The sequence below is a fragment of the Dreissena polymorpha genome, chromosome 8, assembly GCF_020536995.1.
Source record: "Dreissena polymorpha isolate Duluth1 chromosome 8, UMN_Dpol_1.0, whole genome shotgun sequence".
NCBI classification, from domain to species: Eukaryota; Metazoa; Mollusca; class Bivalvia; order Myida; family Dreissenidae; genus Dreissena; species Dreissena polymorpha.
Genome location: NC_068362.1, coordinates 56,103,405 through 56,114,323, shown reverse-complemented (window position 1 = coordinate 56,114,323; position 10,919 = coordinate 56,103,405).

Here is a 10,919-nt window from a genome sequence, read left to right as displayed (position 1 = left end):
AAACATGCTTGATGCAGTTGTCTGCTTTTGTTTATAGGTTGGGGTCATGATGATTAACAAGTATGCAAAATATGAAAGCAATATGTCAAGGGACATTGAATATACTTGGGGTAGTACGCAAACTAACACTTTAATTTTGCTGCATATTCTAAGTGGAAAAGGGGCCATAATTGTAACAAAATGCTTGATAGAGTTGTCTGCTCTTGTTTATAGGTTGGGGTCATGTTGGTAAATAAGTCTGCAACATATGAAAGCAATATGTCAAGGGACAAAGTAAATATTTGGGGTAGTATGAAAAATTTAGCATTTGCACGCTAACGCTAACGCAGACGCAGACGCTAACGCCGACGCCGGGGTGAGTAGGATAGCTCCATATCCGTAGGAAATATTTGGGGTAGTACGCAAACTTTAACATAGACTTATCTATAATATGCATATTCTACGTATAAAAGGGGCAATAATTCTGTCAAAATGCTTGATACAGTTGTCTGCTCTTGTTTATAGGTTGGAGTCATGATGGTTAACAAGTTTGCAAAATATGACAGCAATATGTCAAGGGGCATTGAATAGTTATGGTAGTACGCAAACTTTAACATTTGCTGCATATTCTAAGTGGAAAAGGGGCCAAAATTATGACAAAATGCTTGATAGAGTTGTCTGCTCTTGTTTATAGGTATGGGTCATGTTGGTAAACAAGTATGCAAAATATGAAAGCAATATGTCAAGGGACATAGAAATTATTTGGGGTAGTACGAAAACTTTATTATTTGCACGCTAGCGCTAACGCAGACGCCGACGCTGGGGTGAGTAGGATAGCTCCACTAGATAAATTTTATATATAATAGTCGAGCTTAAACTCGGTAAATAATTACGGATCGTCACCTTTATAGGGCCTTTAACTGCTAATATACTTAATACACGATACATAAACACTATATATTTAGATATGTATACATTATAAAGAAGTGAAACTTCAGCTGCTGGAGCAGTATTGAATTCTCATTAAAAACAATTAGTTGGTCCTGTATTTAAGGCAAGTGACCGATTGCACAACAATACAAAACAGCACAATACAGCACAATACAAACCAACATAAACACAAAATATGTATAAAGCTGGGGTCACCGCCTTGGAACGGTCAATGCAAAGCATTGGTATATTTTTCCCTCTAGCGTACAACGAATAAAAGGTAGATACTAATTGTGCAATACTGAAACCGTTTGATTTAAAATAAATTTAGCAACCAACATACAATAAAATTGCTACCAAGTACAACGCATGGTTATTTGTTGGTTAAAAGTTCACTTTCTTTGACATAAGTAAGGCCTTTGCTAAAGTCTGTCATAAACGACTAATATATAAGATTCACTTTGCTGGTGTCAGAGGCAACTTATTGAATTATTGAACTTCTTAAATAATTACCTATCAAATAGAAAACAGAAGGTTGTTCTTCCAGGCGCCGAATTACATTTTTCGTGTTTATCGGCTGCAATCCCCCAAGGTTGCGTTCTCGGTCCCTTGATGTTTCTAATTTACATAAATGGCATTGTCTTAAATATACGTTCGAGTATTAACCTCTTCGCCGATGATACAGGCCTGCACATTATTGTAAACTCTCCTGTTGAAACAGCGGCTCTTATTCAAGCTGATATTGAACAAATCAAATCCTGGGCCGAACAGTGGTTAGTCTTAACCTCTTTGCAGGTGATACAAGCATGTACATGATTGTAAACTCTCTGGTTGAAAGAGCGGCTCTTATGGAACCTGATATTGGACAAATCCATTCCTGGACCGAACAATTGGTTAGTCCAATTTAATCCAGGAACATCAGCGACGTTATAAAATTTCCGAAAACTAAATAAACGAACTGACCCAACTTTGAGTATACAAAACACGCCCATTCCAGAAGACATAATTCATAACCATTTAAGAATATTTATAGCAAATGACTGCTCATGGCGCGAACATATAGCATACAACAAGGACAAAGCTTGGAAACGAATAAATATTATGCGCCGCCTGAAACTTATATTGTTCGTTTATAAGACCAATACTGGAATATTCCGACGTATTTGTGTATAATCGATGAAATTATTAAAAAGACGACTTAGAAAAAATTCAAATAGAAGCAGCACAAATTGTATCAGGCTTTACCAAACTTGTCTCGATTACTGAGCTCTACAAATTAAGTTGAATGGGAAATATTACATACTCGGCGCCGAAAACATAGACATAAACTTGTTCTCATTTATAAAATCACAACAGAATATTACGCCGGCTTACCTAAAATATATTGTACCGGAAACAGTCGTATCTAATTACCCCTACCCATTATACGAAAAGGAGACAACATCAGAAACCTTACGACCAGCACAACAACATTCTCTAATTCACTTGTACCATCAACCATTAGCGAATAAAACAAACATTCCTCTAGATACTAGAAATGCTGATTATCTTACGTCTTTTACGCATATTCTTGAATAAATGTTACCAAAGAAAATGACTTATATTATTATAGTGACATGCGCCAACAAATGTTTCACTCAATACTCAGAATTGAGTGTAGTTCAATTAATCACGCTCTATTTAAAGGCAATATTGCGCTTAAACCTGTATGCACTGGTGATGCAATTGAAACAGTTTCTCATTATTTCTTAGAATGTCAACGATTTACACACCAAAGAGAAGTTATTTTCAGTAGAATTGCTACCTCTCCAACCATTAAAAACTTCATTATTTGCCGATGAAAGTCTTGATTTTGAGAAAAGTACGCTTATGTTTGATGCAGTTCAAAACAGGTACAAAAAATGCAGTAAACGTTTTGATACCTAGCTGTCTGTCAAGGCAATCACCTTCCTTGTATTGTGTTTTAAACAGTTTCGCTTTGTCTTTTCTTCTGTCTGATGGGTCTTCACATATATCCCATCAACATTGATTTAACTACTCTTTCTTTCTATTTACCATACATCTAAGTCAATGGTTTGATAATGTTTGAGTAGCAGAAGTATTTTGTTTTGTTATTATTATGAGGTAAGCCTTTTGTAGACCTTTATTATACTTCGATATGACTTGGATTATTGCCCACAAGCATGAACATGTGTTAACTCATATTTTTTAATCAACCCATCGACCTTTTTATTACCAGAAATATTAATTCTATTCAGATAAGATACTTGAGAAACTTACCCTTTCATCTATTAATTTTTAATAAATTGATTGAATAAATTAAGTTATCGTTTAAACTGTTTTTGAAACGCTGGTGGAACACGCCGCCTGATTCGTTTTTGTCACGGAAAGCTCATCACAACAGGCTGTTTATAGACTTGACTATTTAAACAAAAATCCACGCTCCGTGCCCCTTAGTCCATATATTATATCAATACTCTGCAGACGTTGTGGTTTGAAATTTTGTTAACCGAGGGAATAGTGGTACTGTGCGTTTGTGTAAACTTAAATTAGGTCTTCAAAATGGAAGAGCGACCACATTTCGTTGAAGAAGTACACTAATAATGATAATGGTGATACAACTGTAAGCGTTTGGTGACTGTTTATATTTATATGACGATACATTGATGATGACGTAAACGATGTATATAGTGACGTTGATGGTAGTGCGGTGCTGTTGCTGTTGGTGAAGATAAATACAGGGTATTGTTGTTGTTGTTGATTATGGGTGCATTACATGATGGTGGGAGTGTGTTTTGGTTGTTAGTGTAGTCCCGATTATGTTCTGCGGCTGAAGATTGTATGAAGAACAAGGTTAAATATAAATATAAGATGATCAAAATGATTAATAACAATTTTTCGTCTATGATCATAACCACACACATAAAAGACAATGTACGCTGTTCAATACTAAGGTCATGCTAGGATCACAATTAAAGAATTGTGCGTTGTTGTTGCGTTTTCAATAAAGACATCACTCTGGCGGGTAGATGTATGTACATATGTATATCAAGGTCGTAAACCCGATGTCCAATGTCTTGCTTTCCCACTCATTCATATGTCTACAGATATATTATAAAATTAACAAAACCTATATCCATTCCATATCAACTATTCAAAAATGAATTAAAATGACGGAACTTTTTTCGAAATACAAATACCAATGGGCCGCACATCCACTATGGATGGTCTCTACTTTATCTTCAAAACAAAAACATAGGTAAAGCATATGCATCATTCAGTACATTTCCATATATCACTGGGATATGCAAACTAGAATCGCTCCGGTACCTCAAGCTCAACCCCTTAGGCAAGTGACACAACATGTCAATATTAATTAAATATTTGTGCAACTTGACTGCTAATACATGTTATTAACCCAAAATTACAATATTCAAATTATACCAATCAGTAGAACATATTCAGTAGTGTTTCACTTACCATTACATAACTACTTAACATTTACAACAAATAAGTATGGATGCAAAAATAAAAATTAAAACAATATCAGGTTAATACATACCACATAATCCCCATAACATAATAAGAGAAATCACATATTCACCATCCACATTAATATGTATATATATCTTATAATATATCGGTATAATATAATATTTCATGGCGAGTAACCTTTCGAATTATACATTACCCATCTGATAAGCCACGATAAACCTATCAACCAGAGCAAATTAAGGTATTATTTTTCGCCGTGCGGATCACAATTTTGATCAAAATCATATCTTTGATACTTGCTTTTTGTGTAATGTATTTGTACAAGGAACGAAACACACAAAATTACAAAATATCAAGTTTGCATCTACAGAGTGGCATAGATCGCAACACAAAACGTTTGTAAATGATGTGGGTTTTTCGGTTATTTGGATAGTAATTGTGTATATAAGTAATCAGACCTGAGCTGATAAATGATATTAATTTAGTGCATTTTAAATGTGAAGTCGCTTCTGAAAAATAAATAATCTAATAACATTACTGATATCCCAAACTCAAAATAGCTCTATTGAAGATTCGTTTTATAACGTATTGTGTTTGTGCACAACTAAATAAAGCCCAATTTCTTTCATCGGCTTGTGCTATACTCAAAATATAACAAGTTTGATGGAAATAATTATGGTTACCTATATTTGTCATTAAAAAATGTTTGGCTTTTTTTAATTTGCAAATAATCCTTATATTGCAGCACATCGTATCATATAATATATTTTAATCTTACATCGCGCTGCCATCCGATCTTATAGATTAAATTATAATTCTCTTTGAAAATATAACATGTGCAAGAGTAAATGCGTAGTTATCAATAACACAACTGCATACTTTTCTTACACCATTTGCAAAAATAATATTTTAACGTTTCTGAACTTATGTTCTGCTCTTTATTGTATTTAAGACGAGTCAGTTCTTGATTAAAGATAAACGAGTCTGCAAAAAAACAATAGGCAGTCCTGTATATAATATATGTAAACTTCTTTTTATCACATATTGTATTCTGGTATGAACGAGATTGTTTGTGTAACCTGTGAAAAGAAAAGTAATTACATTTAATTAAAAGCGTTACTGTAACCTATAGATGAATGGATAATTTGCTAAAATAACATATTCCACATTATGAACAATATATAAACACTATAAATCCCGAGAACATTGCATTTACATGTAAACGATATAAACTATGTAAGCATGATTTCTTTCGCTTTAATCCTTTTCTAATAATTTTTGTAGTGTCCATGATCGATATACACTGTATCTTCCAAAATAAAAAAAATATGTTTGAATTCATATATAAATATATTTCATCAAGTATTGATATTGCATTTCAAGATTTGCAGATGCAGCATGTGTGTTAACAACGTTGGACAGATACCTACCTATGGCAAATATATACTTCGATACGATTGATTTGGAAGGCCTGTTTATTAGCGAATGATTTCAGTAAACGTATCCTTTCTCTAAAAATTATTCAAACAACTTTGTTTCTCTTGTTTATGTCTTTAGTGTATTACTTGTTTTACTTAAAATCGTTTTAAGATACATACGATATCGAAACCCATATTTTTAGTGGCATGTTGAAACGGTAGAGAGAATGTGCAAACGACTCGATGAATGCTTGCAACGATGTTTATAAACTGCTACAATCATGCCGATCGAAAGGGTATACCTACTTTAAATCTAGTGGTATAGTAACAGCTTTAAGACGAAATCAGTTTTCTTTCGAATAAACGTATATATGTATTACGACACAGAGTCATGAAACTGTTTTGGAATGTCCAGATTATGTGCCTATATACATATGTAGCTTTGTGAGAGCATCGTTATTTGTGATCGACTACTCAAAACAATTATCGTTTAAATACAATTTTATTGTGGATTATTTACAATCTTTTGAATCATATGCATATGCATCGTAACCAAGTAATGGCGCATCTAACACTATATAAATCTGCTTCTACCCGAATTGCTCATATCGGGAAGTATATGAAAATAAATTATCAAATATTGATCACACGAAGGGATTAAGCTTACAAGTGTACGTATTTTTATATCTCATTGTGCCATACAAATTATGTTGCCTTTTATTTTGTTTTAGCCGTTGAATACTTACTTGGTAATTAATCGAATTAGTATATTAGTCTTATTTCTTATTTTTAGATAAAGATGATATAATGAAAACATTTATTTACAATTTGTTGTTGTGTGATAAATTTCAGGCAGAGTTTGAGGTATGGGATCTGTTCATTAGGTTTGAACACAAAATGCACTGCATTGACCGTTCCAATGAGGATGTCCCAAAATTAAGTCATAATTTTATACACTTAGTCGTATTGTAATTGCTGTTCAAGTCATTGGTAATGTGCCTTAAATAAACAACCGGACGGCAAGAATGTATGTCAGGGTAATGTTTGTAAAGTCTCAAAATTCCCATGTATTCCCATAAGAATGTACCGAATTTCGGCTTCGAATTTCAGGTTACTACAAGGTTGCAAACGGATATAGTACATTATAAAACTACAAACGCAAAAATACCTCTACAATTAATAGATTTATGTCTGAACCGTATACAGTGCATGCGAAAAGATACTGCTGTCGGAGGGTGTTATTTATATCGATATGTTTTCACAAAGTTTAAATGTGGACGGAATATTTTAACATGGAATCTCAAAATCTTATTTCCTTCGTTGCATCACTATATTATATTTGTGTTATTGATATTCCACTATTAACATATGGAAAAGATCGCAAGGTAATGATAAACAAATGGCATACTTTAAAAAAAATATAATGTGACATCTTAAACACAGAATATCGTGTGAAACATGCTCTAACTGACGCCTACGATTGTTGCTTTTGGCCCATTACCTGAACAAAGCCGTACGTATTGTCTTATGTAACGGTAATCGTTTTAACAATTAATGCGTATTTAAATTGTTCAATAATCACTCCCAATGAATCTATTGTGATATTGTCATGCAACGCACACGAACTGAAATAGCACATAATCAGTTTCCAATCGACAGTTTATTCACATAATTCAAGTGATCCGCGGTCACATTAATTCCATATTTGGAAACTAATTCATTTTCCGTTGTCATGTGGTAATTATTACGTTTAACAATAATTGATTGATACATTCAAATAAAAATCAGCGTTTACCCAATATCTTTATTAATAATAACGGCTCTTAATGCAATGCACTGATTTACCTTCACGATGTATAATACGTGAATGCCTACTTGTGATTGATAATGTACACAGAGTGTATATTCAACATGACAAGAAAGATTGACAGATTTATCGACTATTTGTATATATATATATATAAATATATATATATATATATATATATATATATATATATATATATATATATATATATATATATATATATATATATATATATATATATATATACATATATATATATATATATATATATATATATATTAGATACTGTGTATTCAATATATGCACAATATCCGTTTGTATTTTTAAACTCTTCTCGAAAAAATGTCCTTAATGAACTAAAATACCTGTTCTTTTAAGTAAACAATTTCGTGTTGTAGTATGCCGTGCTTGACAAAAAATACCACTATGTTTTTTTCTACGTAGATAGTTTTCTCTGCAATTTTCCTAGATATACTGACATACTGATGAGCAATCGCACGCTTGTTATTAGAGGCACCCACTTAGGTTTCACTTGTATATTGGATTAAGGTTAAAACAAATACAAACTTGGTGTTTATGTTTAGTTAGATACCGCTTTATGTGCTGTGGACAGCGAGAAACATTGAGTAACTTATCGATTATGTCACCAACCTTGAAGCATCACGGTAATTAATTAAACTAAAGCGCGATAATGCAATGCCTGGACTTTCATTCAATGAAAAAGATGCACGTGTTAATATTGTTTGGTGATATTAGAATTCCTGAATGTCATGTCAACACAAAATGAAATACGGCGTGACTTTAGGAAAAAGTGTTCATGTAATCCTGTTTTAAACGAGTATATTTGGTCGTTTTACTTTAATTAAAATTAATAATGCTTATGAATACATAACTTGTTTACATGTTCAACAGAAGAACATGCATACAAAGAACAAAAGGAAAGTTGTATGCAAGTTCAAATTATTTTTTTCTGTGCACAGTTAGACTTATCCATTAAATGTGCAGCATCGTTCCTACTACATATTAACTCAATGTTGGTTCTGCAACAAATATGTGTAAACGTGTATGTTTCAGCACAGACTTGCCGTTCCACTTTTAATGGAAGAAAATAATAGTTGATTGATCGCTCCGCATAACGGTGTTAACTATGCCTTATGTACTGGTGAAGTAGTCAAAGCAAATACGTGTGTCAATACCTGTTTCGGTCTTATATTAAATGATATATTCACGTTAACTTACAAACTAGCATTAGCATTACATGAAAGGAAGAAATACATTAAGTTTGCTCTGAGATAAGACTGGAAACTATTCGCGTCGTTATTATGTCTTCAGTATTCAAACTATCAATTAAATTAAACAATAAATCCAGTAAAATGCAGAGCTGTTCAAAAACTCATAACTCGTAAATGTGAACAAATGTGAATTCTCATAATACTTATGTTCATGCGCGTAACGGCGTTTAAAATGAAGCTAGCATATGTTTATCAAATTCCACCCACGATGAAGAAACTGACACCGAAAGCCGTTGGGTAAATATACAATAGGCTCTGTGTTAGTGCATTTGGATAGGAAATATATTACAATTTTGAATTGTTTATGCTCGAATGTAACGATAGCGTATTTCTCTAAAGATTAATGCATCATTTATGCCTCATTCCCGAAATAAAATGCAGCGTCGTAGCGATTTTTGTCCACTATTTCTTTTCAATCGGGGACGTAGAGGTATGATTAACAGAAAAACAGGCTACTGTCTGATCGTTTTGTAATATATCAGGCTTGGCACGAATAAACAAACGGCTAGAGAAGCCTCGCCGCTATATTATTCTAAGCCACGCCTAATATATTACAAAAATATCAGGCTGTAACATTTTTCTATATTAGGAATTACGTAAACCAAATATGACAGTTAAGAGCCGTCATATTTATTGTTCATTGAAAAGATAAACATGCCGCAATACATTAATTTACTTAATTTATGAGACACCTATACAAGCATTATGCATTTTATGAAATATTTTGTTTTATAATATAGACCAATAGATTTTCAGAAACATAAGTATAATATAACTTATCTTGATAACTTCATGTTAACGTCTTGCTGTATAGTGTAAAATTCATAAACACACGATGTTTTAACATTCACACACGCCAAACGTATAATATAGATATTGATATAAAACACATTTAGAGGAGACGTATCTTATGTTTCATGCGTACACAATGCGTGCTAACGAGTTCAATCTTCCTGAACAGTTCAATGCGTTGTTCATGAATCGTGGTAATCAACAAGCATTCTCAACTTATATTTGAATTTGCAACATAGTAGGCATTTTATTGACAAATGCTATGTTACGCAATTAGGAACAAAAATACTGAAAACTAGCTCATTACTACAATTCAATAATTCTGGTGAGTGACTTAACGTGGACAACAGGTTTATTACCGCATCACTGGCGGAGCACATATGACACGATTACTTGACGGCGCTGAATATTCATTACTTGAAAACAATATGTTTACTTGCTTTAGTCCTTAATACACAATGCAGTATTGTATGTTTTTGAAAGATCATCGTATCTTGATATTGTTGACAACAAAAAACATAGGAACATTATTGCAAAATTACGTTTGTCCTCTCACAAATTATCCATAGAAACGGGCAGACACCAGAATATTGACAGAGATCAACGCAAATGTATATTATGTAACCTTAATGACATCGAGGATGAATTTCACTTTGTTCTTAAATGTCCTTATTATAATGATGTTAGGAATGCATTAATTCCGAACTATTATAGAATCCGGCCAAATATGTTCAAGTTTATTAAACTACTTAATAGCTCAAACAAAACTGTATTAAGAAAGCTAGCCATGTATTGTTTAACATGCTTTAAAATAAGAGAAAATGTCATATATATGTAGTGTTAAATACAAATACATTTTTACAAAAAAATAAGCTCAGAAATATGTAATTATACCTATATGTGTAAACCTATATGCATAACATTGTGTGACCACTGTGTATTAAACCCATCCATGTACCATTCTCACGAAATATGTTCACGAACTATGTTTATTTCGTGTTTATTTAGATTATTTATTCTTTAAAATGATGTGTGTTTTTGTGTGTACTTCAACGCATGCTGTTATTTATATGTATGTTAATGACGATGAGCTTCACATGCTTAAGTAAAAAATAAACTATTCTGTTCTGTTCTGTTCTGTTCAGTATAATGTACTTCTGTACTTTCAGGTAAACTAATTCTGTCTTGTTAAAAACCAAACGTACA